A 16,455-nucleotide genomic window follows, 5' to 3' on the forward strand; every position below is an offset into this window, starting at 1 on the left:
AAAAATGTCATAAGTGGAATAATTGTCACTAAAATAAATGAAAAAGAGATTGAATTAATAGTGAATCATTCTGGGATAAAATTAGACACAGTAATTATAGGAGGTGGATTAAGTTTAATTAATATTTTCTTAAGCATTAACAGAATAAAAATGACATGGAGATATTATTAAATACCTAATTGATAGTAACACATAGTGCATAATTTAACTATATATAGACATCTGTCTCATTCTATAAAATATGTAATTATATGTATGGATAATAACAAGATATAGAGTAATTATTAATTAATGATTTATTAATTGTTCCACTGGGACACACCATTGAATGGAGACATAATTTCATACCTAATAATTGCTAGTAATATTATCTATAATTTAATAATATACAGACATCTCTCTGTTTATATCATATTTATATACAGCAATCTCTGGTCACTCCTGGTTTCAGTGGTTGAGTGCTCACCTAGTAAGCACCAAGCCCTTGGTTTGATTCCTCAGTGCCATATAAACAGAATACTGGGAAGTTCTGAGGTCTTTCAATCAATTGAGTGCTAGCCTGGAACACAAATGCTTAGGGACAGTGTCTAAGCCCTTACTCAAGCCCCAGGACTGCCGCCACAAAAAGGTAGAATGTTCTAACTGCAACTATACTAGGACAGAACTTCAAATACCACATCACAGAGCAAGCTAGGAGTCTGGTGCTGACAGCTGCCACCTAACGTGACTTAGCCAGATATAAACGCTGCAACCAGCTCCATGGAACCAGACACAACATGCTTACCCCCATCATCCTAGCTGCTCAGGGGCTTTAAAACCCAGTCCTGGCAGGAATTCTGTGAGACTCTTTAAAATGTGGCTTCAAGTGGTAGAGCTCTAGCCTTGAGCAAATGTTATTAGAGTATAATCTCCATGTTTTGAGTTCAAACCATATGCCTAACCCCTCCCCCCCAAAAAAAACACCACCACAATAAACCATTAGATGTGAACTTGTGTGGTTTGTGAAATGTTCCTCAAAGAATGGTGATACTGATGAAAGCACCCTAATTCTAATAACAGCTTGTGGAATAGAGCTAAATGCTGAGTCCTTCATAAGGTGCTCTGTGTTGAGTTCTCCACATGGTGCTATGTACTGAGTCCTTCACAGGGTGCAGTGTGCTGAGTTCTGCATTGGGTGCTGTGTTCTGGGTCTTTCACAAGATGCTGTGTGTTGAGTCATGCAAAGAGTGCCATGTGCTGTGTCCTTCACAGGTGCATTCTTTCATTGGGTCCTTGTAAGAGCTCCACAACTGAGTTGATTATGCAGACAAGAATATTGAGGCTCAGATATGTCCCCATGGCAGGGACAAAATTATGTATTACTGAAGGCTAGTAAGTTGGCTCCTGTAGACAATTGTGTTTTTTTTTCTTTCTGTTTTTTCACAGTCATGAACCTTGAACTCGGGGCCTAGGCACTGACCCTTACCTCTTGGGCACATGGCTAGCACTCCTCCACGTGGAGCCAAGGACCCCCTTGCAGCAGAGTGCCACCTAGGTGTCGATAGCTGAGGTCTGTCATCCTGCCTTCTCAAGAAGCTGAGATCTGAGGATCTGGGTTTCAAACTGTCCCAGACACAAAGGTCCCATGAGACTATTATCTCCAATTCACCACTAAGAAACTTGACATTGAAGCTGGGTGCTTGTTGCTCATGCCTGTCATACTAGCTACTCAGGAGGATGAGATCTGAGTATCATGGTTTAAAGCTAACCTGGGGAGGAAATTCTTTGAGGCACTTAGCTCCAATGGACCACCAGAAAACATGAAGTGGAGCTTTGACTCAAGTGGTAGGGTACAAGACTTGAGCTGAAGAGTTCAGGGAGAGCACCCAGGCCCAGACTTCAACTCCTACAACCAACAACAACATAAAAGACAGAAACAAACTAACAAACCTGAAGTAGAGGGCTGGGAATGTGCCTTAGGGGTAGAGTGCTTTGCATCTATGAAACCCTGGACTTTATTTCTCAGGACCACAACACTAGAAAAAGGCTGCAGTGGCTCAGTGTTTCAATTGGGAGAGGGCTATACTCGTACAAGAGAAACTAGATACAGTGCTGATTTCCAGCTCCAAGACTGGTATATGCGCACTTGCACAGCCACACACACACACACACACACACACACACACACATACACACGAACACACACACACAGACCAGAAGTGAAGTTGTGACACAAAATGGTAAAGCACTGGGCTTCTGCCCTGAGGTCATGGTCAGTACCCAGGCCCTTTGTTCAACCCCCAAGCCTAGCCACCCAGGGCCTAATTAGGAGAGGTCAAAAGTTTCAATATCTGATGAGCTTCACCAGCCCTAGATGACAGGAAGCTTTGAGATATCTGACATGTTTTTGGATTTCCCAAGCTTCCAGAAACTTGGGAGAGGCATCATAGGCCCATCATCTCCAACAATGAAACATTTCATTAGGTTCAGTGCCCTAGTTGTCTGCCAGAAGGTCTCCTTAGTTATATTGAGCACTGTATCTGAACACCGGAATATAGTCTCACAAAGGCAGGGTAAGTGCACAGGACTTGGCCTGCCATGGGAGGTGGCACAAATGAAGGCTTCCTGTCAAAGCAGAGCACTGGGGAGAGGGATCGCTTGGGATACAAAGAGGCCTTTTGCTCCTGGCCTTCAAAGCCTGCCTACACTCATCATCACTAACTGACACAAATGGAGTTGTTTGTTAAACAGCTGAACAGGAGTGAGGCCATTTGTCTACATATCCAGACAATGAGAGAGACTTCTTCCAGCAGGCCTGGGATGCAGAGAAACAATGAGAGAGACTTTTCCCAGCAGGCCTGGGATGCAGAGAAACCCTCAGGCTACACTGGGAACAATGAAGGAAACCCCGGAACGTGCACTGTCATGAAAGGAGTCTCTGTTATGAAATCATTGAACTGAAAACAAATTTTCTAGACTGGTGCAATTCATAATAGCTACTCTGGAGATTCACCTATAGGAATACATCCATATACACGGAGACATGGAGGTACAGGCTCTTATTGAGGGGGCAGGTCCTGGGGTTGAACTATGAGCCTAGGCATTGTCCCTGAGCTCCTTTTACTCAAGGGTATTGCATTAACCTTGAATCACAGCCCCACTTCTGGGTTTTTCTGTGATCTCTTAGAAATAACAGTGTCATGGACTTTCCTATGCTGGCTGGATTCAAACTCAGATTCTGTACATCTCAGCATCCTGAGGAGCTGGGATTATAGTCAGCCACCACTGGCTTTTGCCTTTCTTTTCTTCTTCATTTTTTAATCTGTACAATCTGACTTCTTAACAGGGTCATTCCAGTGGTTTGAATTTATAAGAAAGCTTTCCAATGTTCTTTATAGCTGCTTTCTCTGAGAAGGATTTTCTCTCCTCATCTTCTCCTCTAGTCACAGGTTTGAAGCCAAAAGTGAGAAATGAGTGTCACAGGATTTGGCAGCTAATGTCTACATTACATGCCAATTCTGTCACTTAGCATTGAGCTGCAGTGAATTTACTTTCTAAGGATGAGAGAACCGAAAGCTGGAGCAATCCTCATACTGTCTGCATTGCTCCTTTTGCCTATAAAATGATCTAATAATTATGAGTGTTGTGTGTCTCCAATCTTCATTATCTAGAACACACTAGAAGCATCTACATGTTTCTGTTTTTCTCTAGTACCTCCCGAGATTTAGACTAAGATTTTGTGTGGAGGGGCTCCTCAGGGAATCCCTGAAAAAGCTGGTTTCAGTCTCCTGGAGAGATCGCAATTCAAAGTCAGCCTGAGCAGGAAAGTCTGTGAGATTCTTATCGCCAATAAACCACCAGAAACCCAGAAGTGAAGCAGTGTCCCAGAGGCTAAAGTTCCAGCTTTGAGAGAGAAAGCCGAGCAGGGGACACAGGCCAGACCAAGCAGGAAAGCCTGGGAGGCACTTATGTCCAATTAATGACCAGATGGCTGGAAGTGGAGCTGTGGTGGTGGTAAAGCCTCAGCCTTGTAGGAAACATCTGAGCAATGCATTGGGCCCTGTGTTTCAGCACTGGGATGGCTTCTCTTTTCAAAAAGAGAAGGCCAAGTTTATGTATCAGTCCACTACCTACTTATGTATGTATATGACCTCCCTGAGTACAAACAGACCATATGCAATGCTTCTCCTTTTGATTACTGGTTCATTTTTCAGATATGCTCATTGCACATACTGCACCATTCTCTTTATTTCAGGCCCATGGCTTTTCTCTTCTGGGGTTTCAGGCCTATGTCCTTATATGATGCACACTTAAGCTCTCAGCAGTCGTTATTTACATTTTATTATGAGGCCAATGTAGGAACAGCCACAAATCAGGCAGGAGAAAAGAAGATAAGGTTTTGTAGAAATAACTAGTATTCAGAAAATTAAATTTGGGGATGTAAAATGGTAGCATACTTATGTAAAAACTACCATGAAGAAAAAGATGTGGCTGCAGACTTGGATTAGTGAACGAGTGCTTGCCAAGCATGCAAGAAGCCCTGGGTATGATTACTCAGTATCACATACACAGAAAAAGCCAGAATTGGTGCTGTGGCTGGACCTGGCAAACGAACCCTATGTAGGTAGGTAGGTAGGTAGGTAGGTAGCTAGGTGGGTAGATAGATAGATAGATGATAGATAATAGATAGAAAGAAAGATAGATAAATAGAAAGAAAAATAGACAGATAAACTTATAGACAGAATGAAACATGATAGATTAACCTGGTCTTGGATGTCAGGAGGAATGAAAGGAACAATTCCTAGTCATGATGCCTTCTGCAATGTTCCGGCTGCCAGCTTTGCCTTCACACAACCACAGAGCAGGAAGACTGTCTCTTTCCCACTTCTCAGGCAGCCAAATGCCCCAAAGCCAAGAGGATAGAGCCAGGTTCTAACTCAGGTGCTTGGAGACAGAAGAGAAAGGGCCCTGCTTCTCCTTGGACTGGGAATTTGCATTAATGATGTGCATAATGAAGGAAGGAGAATGGACTGGCAGAGGAAGAAGAATGGTCTTTAAATCTGACAGATGGACAGTCAAAACCCCATTTCTTAAGACCAAAGAGCAGGGTTTTTCTTCTCTGTTCCTCCCCTCTCCCCCACTAAACTGGCTCTCTATTTTTCCCCTAAAGATAGCCTGAGGCTCCCTTCACCTGAGGGAAGAAGGTTAATCAGTCATTTTTTGAAGAGGATGAGAAAAGCCTGTCCCTGGTGTAACTCTAACAAATGTTTCAGGGTTCCTCCCATTGCTGGCTTTTGCAGCTGACTTCCCTGTTGAGTGTGTACATTCTGCCTCCTAATCCTGTAGGCCTACGTTTCTGCACCTAGCCTGGCTTTTGCAACCATTTTATGTCCTTCAATTACAGTGTTACACTGGAGTTTTTCTGCAAACAGTTCAAGGGCTTGGATCCTGATAACTTCTTTTAAACCCAGGATGGTTCAATAATGTTTCTTTCCTGCTTTTATAGCTCGAGACCACTAAGAACATTTAGAGTGCAAGTAGCTTCTCATCATCAAGGGAAACACAGGAAGCTCTTGAACATCTGACCTTTCAGAAGTGGAAGTCAGAGTGTCATAGACCTTTCTGCCCTGGCTGGCTTCACCCTGTGATCCTGAGACCTCAGCCTCTTGAGCTAGGGCTAGGTTCAGAAATGTAATGACATTGACAATACAAGTCAACTGCTTATCACATAGGGTTCGGGAAGCATATTAAGCCTTTCAACAATGGACCTTTAAGAACCATGTAGGACACAAGGTTACAATGCTAGAGTCTAAGAGGCTGGGAATATAAATCTGCTACATTTGAACCTGGAGCTCTAACTCCAATTCTGGTGTACATCAGTGTTCATTTTCCAGAGAACGTTCTCCTAATTAGCAAATAGGAAAGTACTTTGATTAATCCTCACTTTTGTTCCAGTTATGTGTCTTGTACTCAAGCCTGGGCACTGTCCCTGGACCCGTCAACTCAAGGTGAACACTCTACCACTAGAGCCACAGCGCCAGGTGGGGTCTTTTGGTGGTTCACTGGAGATAACAGTCTAACAGGCTTTGCCTAGGCTGTCTTTGAACTGTAGTCTTCAGCTCTCAGCCTGCTGAGAAGCTAGTGTTCCAGGTGTGAGCACTGGCATCTGGCCTATTGTTTTTGTCAGTCCTGGGGCTTGATCTTAGGACCTTGGTACTATCTCTGTGTTTCTTTTTCTTAGGGTTAGCCACTTGAACCACTCCACAGCTTCTGGCTTTTCATGAGTATGTGTCAGTGAGGATTCAAACCCTGGCATTCATGCATGCTGAGGGAGCGAGCTCTTTACCACTAAGCCACATTTCTAGCCCCACCCTTAAAATTTTATCCTTCAATTTGCCTATCCTCAGGAAAAGGCTTCTGAGTATAAATCATCTAAAGAAATCTCTATAAGATGATGTGCAAAGCTAAGAAAAAACTCAGGGAGAATGGGAAGGGATGGGTAGGGGAAATAAAGGAGGAGGCTACAATGCTTGATAAGAAATGTACTCATTATCTTGCCCATGTAATTGTAACCCCTCTCTACAGTATTTTCACAATAAAAAGAAAAAGAAAGAAGACCAAAAAAAAAAAAAAAAAAAGAAAAAGCTCATATTTGAGAGAGACTCTAAACATGTGAAGACTGTGACAAATGGCTCCATTTAATTATGTATTATATTTCAACTCTTAATAAAATATTAGTGAAAAGTGAGTCAATGTCCTAAATTATTTTGTATAATTTTATAAGTGCTGTGCAAAATGTAATAAATATTATGTGTATAATAATACTAAATACAATAATCAATAAATAAATGAATCAAATAAAAATAAAATACAAAATCAATAATAAAAATCATAATATGAAATTAACATACATATGTAAGTATATATCATACATTCATTACACATGTATAGAAATGTTGTTTTTCTATTGCAGGGCCTTCATTCAGGCCCTGGGAACTCTAGCCTGAATTCCTTTTCTTCAAGGATAGTGAGTTTTGCCTTGCAAAAGAGTTACCTGGATGGTGAGATCAAATCCTAGCAATGGCAGAAATACTGGCCCAAGTTCCAAGACAGTGACTTAATTTTTTTAATGGAAGCAGTTATGTTTATTCAGTTCCATACTGAAAATTAAAAATAGGTAGCATAGAATTTTGTACAGCTATTCATATTTCCTTCCCTTATCCCCCAAAGTGTTTCTCTGAAAACTAATATGTTTCTTTTTTTGTATTTTTTATTGTAAAAATGTTGTACAGAGGGGTCACAGTTACATGAGCAAGGAAATGAGGACATTTCCTATTGAGCATTGTTGCCTCCTCCTTTGCATTCCCATTACCATCCCTTCCCTCCCATCTTGAAAACTAGCTCCCCCTGCCAATATCAGTGACTTAATTTTTCATTTTTGGTTGGCATGGGGTTTGAACTCAACTAGTGGTAACTCTTCCCTCACATTGCTACAGATTTACCAAGAACCCGAGTTCAAATCCCAGGCCAGGAAATAAAACTGGCAGAAATTCCAAACCAGGGAGCTTTAGTTTTTAATTTTGTTAAATTATTTATTTATTTATTTATTGGCCAACCATGGAGCTTGAAATCAGGTCATGGAAACTGCCTCTGTTTGGATCTCCCTAAGCTGGGATGCAGTCTCTGATCCTGAGATCCTAGGCCCAGGGGGCTGTCAGGAAGAAAAGAAAAAGCTAGAAAACACAAAAAGTGGTGAGCTGCAGAGGCCTGGGTTTTTATTATTTTTTTTCTTTACACAGTGACCATCCTGGGTCTAAATGACACGGCTGTAAAGTGGACCTGACCTGCCATTGCTGTTCGCTGGTGGGCTCTCAGGGAAGCCATAGGCCAACCTGTCAACATAGACCCTAGTTTCAAATCTCAGTCCTGACACCAATGGCAGAAGATCACCAGAGACTCATTCCTATGCATAGGAATACTGGTTGAAAGATTACTTCATGCCTTGGTCTAGTCTAAAATTGGATGCAATAATCTTAGAATGCTGATTGATCTTAATTAATAGTTTATTAAGCATGAAACGAATAATGTTCCTTCACTGGCAGTATAATAAATACCTAAGAGTTGGTAGGAACATAGTAGGTGTCATTCTATCATAGAGAGACGGCTATGGCACTCTTTACTAATATATATTTATTTGTATACCACTGTCTGCCTATCCATGTATCGTTGTTTTGGCCAAACTTGGGGGTCAATCTCATCATGTGGGAACCCCCTCACAGCTTCATTGGCAAGAGGCTGACATGATCAAACTCACCCATTCATGAATTGGGCCTGCTAGGCCCTGAGTTCAGATCCTAGCATTGCCAAGCATGATGGAGAACCCATCTAAAATCTAGATGCTATATGATAGAATGTAAACAATTTAATAAATGGTATAGGTGTCATCAGAGTCAATAAAATAAATGGTAAATAAATGAATAAAACAAGAAATAAAATGAATACACCAAACACAATACGGACTGAACATCTGTATGGAAGTATAATCCTACTTTTAAAATGTATATAAAGTGTATCTTTTCCAGGCCTGAATCTTGAATTCAGCCCCCGCTATGAGGAGGGAATGGCAGGAGATCATAAGCTACTCAGTTCTGGACCTAGGAAGAGTCATGGTATGCTATCGATCTCATCCTTGAATCAGTAGTTTGTGCACTAAAATATACAAGGAACTCAAAAAATTAAAATCCCCAACAACAAATCCTCAAAGATACAACTGCCCAATAAATAAGTAGGCTAAAGACTTAAAGAGAAACTTCTCTGAAGAAGAAAGAAGGATGACCAATAGACACATGAAGAAATGCTCAACCTCCCTAGCCATAAAAGAAATGCAAATCAAACATTGAAATACCACCTCACCCCAGTTAGAATGGCTATAATCAAGAACTCTAATAACATCAGATGCAGGAGGAGATGTGGATAGGGAAACTTACTGCATTGTTTGTGGTAGTGTAAAGTTTTTCAACCACTTTGGAACGTGGTATGTAGGTTCCTGAAAATATTTCACATAGAGCTCCCCTATGACCCAGCAATCCCACTTTTGGGCATTTACCCAAATGTTTACAAACAAGACCACACTAAAGCTACCAGCAAAACTATGTTTATTGCAGCATTATTTACCATAGTTAAGGTATGGAACCAGCCCAGGTGCCTCTCAGTAGAAGAATGGATCAAGAAAATGTGGTATATATACACAATGAAATTCTATGCCTCCATCAGGAAGAATGACATTGCCCCACTTGTTAGGAAATGGAAAGACTTGGAAAAAATTATATTAAGTGAAGTAAGCCAAGCCCAAAGAAACATAGGTCCCATGGTTCCCTTATTTGCAATATCAATTATATGTATGAGTCAAGCAGAAAAGGTCTGATAAGATGATGTTAGGAAAATGAACCCTAAGATGTGTATTTAAATGTTTTTTCTTTCATGCATTTGTTTCTAACGTATTTATAAGATTATTTTTTTGTTGCTTTGTATGTCCCTCCCCCACAGTATACCCCCTGCTTTAACTGTATTTGATGTCGGTATAATTTGTAGAGGGGAGAGGGAAAAACAAGTTGTTTAAATGAGGATACAGGTAGACCCGTTGCAGCAATGAGAAGTACAAGTTGTCATGTCGAAAATGAACTTTACAACCTTGGTGGGGGTGGAGGATTGGGTGGGGGTCGGGGGGAGGCTGGGAAGGGATGTGAAGGGTAAACAAAGGAGGAGGCTACAATGCTTGATAGGAAATGTACTCCTTATCTTGCCCATGTAATTGTAACCCGTCTGTACAGTATGTTCACAATAAAAAAAAAAGAATATTTTCAAACATTCTTTTTTTTTTTTGTCAGTCATGGGGCTTGATCTCTGTGCTTGAGTGCTGTCCCTCAGCTCTTCAGCTCAAGGTAAGTGCTCTACCAATTGAGATACGGCACCACTTCCTTAAACCATTCTTTTGACATGACTTCTACCATCTCTTTTGAGGCAAAGCTATAGTCTATATATTAAATATTCTAATCATAATATGCAATAATTAGGAAGGATAAAACAATAGATATCATTAAAAATATGTCAAACACAATAAAAAGGACAATTACCCATCAAACAGATGCTTATCATCTTGACAGTTGGAGAACAACAGTCTGAGAATTTGCAGAATTCCTGAAAGGACAATATTTGAATTCAAAAGAAAGAGGAAAACACTTAAAATATTGAAAGACAAACATGCACCAATCGGTCATGCCTGTAATCCTAGATGCTCAGGAGGCTCATTAGTTGCTAAAGACAAGAAAGAATAAACTAGATAACATCAACTGATAACCTTTCATATTTCAAAAAAGGACAGTATAACAGAAGTGTAAATATATGCAACAGATAGAGGGCATATATTTGTTAATGCTACAATTTTAATGCTACAATGATCCTGAGACTTAAGTATTTTTATATCTTCTAATTCTATATAAATTATTTCTGAATATGATATGTCTTTAAAGAACATATGTAAATTAACAGTCAATAGGAGAAACATATGAAATGAGCTCCTCTTTAGTATCTAAGAAAAAAGAAAAAGAAAAGTGAGTAGCGTGACCATTATATAAGAAGATGACACAAAATATATTAATGCATTTGTGGAGAAATTGCTATACTCCACATAGCAGATCGATTTATATAATACTGCAATCATTTTAGCAAGCAAGTTTTCAAGTCTTCAAAAGGTCAAAGAGAATTGTATAGGATCCATGCATTACACTTGTATGGATGTATAGAGAAGTAAAAAACTTGTTTGCACAAGTAATGTAGTTCATTGACAGTACACTGGAACAGTATATGTTAGACCCTAGAAATAATCTGCAAAAACAAATTTTGAAAAGACACGCTATAGAGGATGTATGCTGGACAAATACCTGTAACTGAATTTTATATCTATTTTAATGTCTGTTCTAAAGTTTACAGATTTTCTATTTGAAGAAATGCAAGTTTGTGAAAATTAGGCTTGAAAAACCCATGATTGTTCAATTCGCTTCCAAACCACTAAAATGTATACAATAAAAGGAGATAATATATTGCATATGAATTACATGTCAACAAAAAATCTATTGTTAAAAATACTTCACACAAAATGCAGAATACTTAGAAATATTTTGGTGTTGGCTAAAAACTCTTTGTAAACTACAGTTTTTAAAACGAAAATGTGATTTCTGTTTATTTTGAGTTCATACAGAGATAACTCAATCAAAAAGTGTATGCAATAACTGGAATACCTTGAAATTAGGTATCTTTTATGAGTAATTAATAACTTTTTCTGGAAGAAATTTTTGAAATGACTGAAGACACAAATATATGCATCTGCATTTTATGAAAGCCATATGCTACTTGCTCAATCAAATTGCTTTTCTCTACTTTGCTAGGAAAAAAGTATTCTCCACATAAGAGCCAGTAGCAGTGAAATGAAACAAAATACACAATCATGGTGATTTATTTGGGAAAATAACAAATGAAATAAAGCAATTCCACTTAAGGGCTTCCAATATTAGTGTCTATGAAGATGTTTCTGAATGCCAACATCCATTCAATTTTTGGAATTTTAATTTCTACGAACATGAAAACTAGACAAGAAAAGATATATAGTCTTAGAGCAAACCAGCCTTGGAATCTTTTTTTGAGGGGGTCCGGTTTTGGGACCTGAAATCTGGGAGTGGGTTCTGTCCCTCAGCTCTTCAGCTCAAGGCTAGCACACTACAATTTCAGCCACAGTGCCACTTCTGCCTTTTTTCTTTTTGCTTATATGGTGCTGAGGAATTGAACCCAGGGCCTCATGCATGCAACACAAGCAGTCTACCACTGAGCCACCTTCTCAGCCCTGGAATAATTTTCTTTTTCTTTTTTTAAAAAATATTATTACTCATTTTTTTATTGTGAAAATACCTGCAGAGGAGTTACAATTTCTTTTTTTAAGGTCTTCAAGCATTTATTTTTTTTATTTTATTTTTTAATTTTTTCTTACTGTGAAAATACTATACAGAGGAGTTACAATTACATGGGCAAGATAATGAATATATTTCTTATCAAGCATTGTTCCTCTCCTTTGTTTCCCCTTTCCATCCCTTCCCATCCTTCCCCTACCCCCTCTCAATCCTCCTCCCCCCCACCAAAGAGGTGAAGTTCGTTTTTGCACATAACGTCTTGTATATCTCATTGTTGCAATGGATCCACCTGTATCCCTACTTAAACTATTTGTTTTTTCGCTTCTCCTCCACAAATTATACCAACCTAAAATACAGTGAAACGGGGGTTATACCATGGGGGAGGGACATAAAAAGCAATAAAAAAAACTTATAAATGTGTTAGAAACAATCACCTGAAAGTAAAAAGCATTTGAATACATAACATAGGGTTCATTTCTCTGACATCAACTTACCTGACTTTTTCTGCTTGACTCAGACATATACTAGATATTGCAAATAATGGAAACCATGGAACCTAAGTTTCTTTAGGCCTGGCTTACTTCACTTAATATAATTTTTCCAATTCTTTTCATTTCCTAACAAATGGGGCAATGTCATTCTTTCTGATAGAGGCATAGAATTCCATTGTGTATATTTACCACATTTTCTTGATCCATTCATCTACAGAGGGGCATCTGGGTTGGTTCCATATCTTAGCTATGGCAAATGCTGCTGCAATAAACATACTTGTACTGGGAGCTTTAGTGTGGCCTTGTTTGTGATCATTGGGGTAAATGCCCAAAAGTGGGATTGCTGGGACATAGGGAAGCTCTATGTGGAGGCTTTTGAGGAACCTCCATACAACTTTCCAAAGTGGTTGAACAAATTATCACTCCCACCAACAATGTAGTAAGGGTCCCTTCTGACCACATCCCCTCCAGCATCTGTTGCTATTAGAGTTCTTGATTATAGCCATTCTAACTGGGTTGAGGTGGTATCTCAATGTTGTTTTGATTTGCATTTCTTTTATGGCGAGGGAGATTGAGCATTTCTTCATGTGTCTTTTGGCCATCCTTCTTTCTTCTTCTGAGAAGATTCTCTTTAAGTCTTTAGCCCACTTATTTATTGGGCAGTTGTTTCTTTGAGGAGTTGTTGTTGGGGGATTTAATTTTTTGAGTTCCAGGTGTATTTTAGATATGAGACCCTTGTCTGTTGTATGGCTAGTGAAGATCTTCTCCCAATCTGTGGGCTTTCAATTGATCTTGCTAGCTATGTCCTTTGCCATGCAGAAGCTCTGCAACTTAAGAAAATTTCGGCCTGCTCCAAAGGAGACCTACGGTTTCTCCTATTCCATCCTGTAATATTTTCAGAGTGTCTGCTTTGACTCCGACGTCATCACTCCATTTGGAGTTGATTCTGGTGCAGGGTGATACATAAGGATCTAGCTTAATTTTCTGCAATTAGTTAACCAATTTTGGCAGCACCATTTACTGAAGAGGCTGTCTTTCTTCCATTCTATTTTTTTTAGCTCCATTATTGAACATTAGATGGCTATAGGTCTGTAGGTTCATTTCTGGGTTTTCGTTTCTATTCCATTGGCCCTGAGGTCTGTTCTTGTGTTAGTACCAATCTGTTTTGATTACTATGGCTTTGTCGTAGTCTTTGAAAATTGGTATTGATATTCCTCCAGCACCGTTCTTTCTGTTGAGGACAGTTTTAGCTATTCGAGGTCTTTTATTGTTCCATATGAATTTTTGGATTGCCTCTTCTATTTCCTTGAAGAATGAGGATGGAACATTGATAGGTATTGCATTGAATTTGTAGATAGCCTTGGGAATTATTGTCATTTTCAGGCTTTTGATCTTTCCAATCCAGGTGTATGCGAGTTTTTGCCACTTTCTAAGTTCTGTTTTAATTACCTTTTTCAAGTTTTTAAAGTTTTTATCATAGAGGTCCTTCACTTCTTTGGTTAAGTTAATTCCTAGGTATTTTATTTTATTTTATTTTTTTCTTCTACTTTCATATTTTTTTATTGTGAAAATACTGTACAGAGGGGTTACAATTACATGGGCAAGATAGTGAGTACATTTCATATCAAGCATTGTAGCCTCCTCCTTTTTTTACCCTTCCGATCCCTTCCCATCCATCCTGCCTCCCCCCCCCCCAATCCTCCTCCTCCAAGTTGTAAAGTTCGTTTTTCACATGACCACTTGTACTTCTCATTGTTGGAACAGGTCCACCTATATCCTTATTTAAACGACTTGTTTTTCCCCTTCCCCTCCACAAATTATACAGACATCAAATATAGTTAAAGCAGGGGTTATATTGTGGGGGAGGGACACACAATGCAACAAAGAAATAATCTTATGAATACGTTAGAAACAAATGCATGAAAGAGAAAAAACATTTAAATACATTTCTTATTGTTCATTTTCCTAACATCACCTTATCTGACCTTATCTGCTTGACTCATACATATACTATATATTGCAAATAAGGGAAATCATGGGACCTATGTTTCTTTGGATTTGGCTTACTTCACTTAATATAATTTTTTCTAAGTCTTTCCATTTCCTAACAAATGGGGTAATGTCATTCTTTCTGATGGAGGCATAGAATTCTGTTGTGTATATATCCCATATTTTCTTTTTTTTTTAAATTTAATTTAATTTTATTTGTGAACATACTGTGCAGAGGAGTTACAGTTACATGGGCAGGATAATGCGTACATTTCTTACCAAGCATTGCAGCCTCCTCCTTTGTTTACCCTTCACATCCCTTCCCAGCCTCCCCCTTCCCCCCCTAATCCCAATCCTTCTCCTTCCCCCCTTTCCCCCCCCTGCACCAACGTTGTAAAGCTCGTTTTGGACATGACAACTTGTACTTCTTATTGTTGCAACAGGTCCATCTGTATGCTTAAACAACTGGTTTTTCCCCATCTCCTCCACAAGTTATACTGACATGAAATATAGTGAAAGCGGGGGTTGTACTGTGGGGGAGGGACATACAAAGCAACAAAGAGAGAATCTTATAAATGTGTTAGAAACACATGCATGAAAGAGAAAAAACATTAAAATACACATCTAAGGGTTCATTTTCCTGACATCACATTATCTGACCTTTTCCGCTTGACTCATACATATACTAGATATTACAAATAAGGGAAACCATGGGACCTACGTTTCTTTGGGCCTGGCTTACTTCACTTAATATAATTTTTTCCAAGTTTTTCCATTTCCTAACAAATGGGGCAATGTCATTCTTTCTGATGGAGGCATAGAATTCCATTGTGTATATATACCACATTTTCTTGATCCATTCATCTACTGAGGGGCATCTGGGTTGGTTCCATATCTTAGCTATGGTAAATAATGCTGCAATAAACATAGTTGTGCTGGTAGCTTTAGTGTGGTCTTGTTTGTAAACATTAGGGTAAATGCCCAAAAGTGGGATTGCTGGGTCATAGGGGAGCTCTATGTGAAGTCTTTTGAGGAACCTCCATACTGCTTTCCAAAGTGGTTGAACAAGTTTACATTCCCACCAACAATGAAGTAAGGTTCCTTTCTGTCCACATCCCCTCCAGCATCTGTTGTTGTTAGAGTTCTTGATTTTTGCCGTTCTAACTGGAGTGAGGTGATATCTCAATGTTGTTTTGATTTGCATTTCTTTTATGGCTAGGGATGTTGAACATTTCTTCATGTGTCTATTGGCCATCCTTCTTTCTTCTTCAGAGAAGTTTCTCTTTAAGTCTTTCGCCCACTTATTTATTGGGCAGTTGTTTCTTTGAGGATTTGTTGTTGGGGGATTTAATTTTTTGAGTTCCAAGTATATTTTAGATATGAGACCCTTGTCCGTTGTATGGCTAGTAAAGATTTTCTCCCAATCCCTGGGCTTTCTATTGATCTAGCTAGCTATGTCATTTGTCCTGCAGAAGCTCTGCAACTTTATGCAATCCCATTTGTCCAACCTTTCTTTGATTTGTTGTGTTTCCGGGTCTCTATTCACAAAATTTCGGCCTGAGCCAAGGAGACCTAGGGTTTCTCCTATTCCATCCTGTAATGTTTTCAGAGTGTCTGCTTTGAGTTCAAGGTCTTTGATCCATTTGGAGTTGATTCTGGTGCAGGGTGATATATAAGGATCTAGCTTAAGTTTTCTACATGTAGTTAACCAATTTTGCCAGCACCATTTACTGCAGAGGTTGTCTTTCTTCCATTCTATTGTTTTAGCTCCCTTATCGAAGATTAGATGGCTATAGGTCTGTAGGTTCATTTCTGGGTTTTCAGTTCTATTCCATTGGTCCTGAGGTCTGTTCTTATGCCAATACCAAGCTGTTTTGATTACTATGGCTTTATAGTAGAGTTTCAAGTTTGGTATTGATATTCCTCCAACAGTGTTCTTTCCATTCAGGAGCGTTTTTGCTATTCGGGGTCTTTTATTGTTCCATATGAATTTTTGGATTGCCTCTTCTATTTCCTTGAAAAATGAGGTTGGAATT

The sequence above is a fragment of the Dipodomys spectabilis genome, unplaced genomic scaffold, assembly GCF_019054845.1.
Source record: "Dipodomys spectabilis isolate Male_0828 unplaced genomic scaffold, ASM1905484v1 ptg000121l, whole genome shotgun sequence".
Lineage (NCBI taxonomy): Eukaryota > Metazoa > Chordata > Mammalia > Rodentia > Heteromyidae > Dipodomys > Dipodomys spectabilis.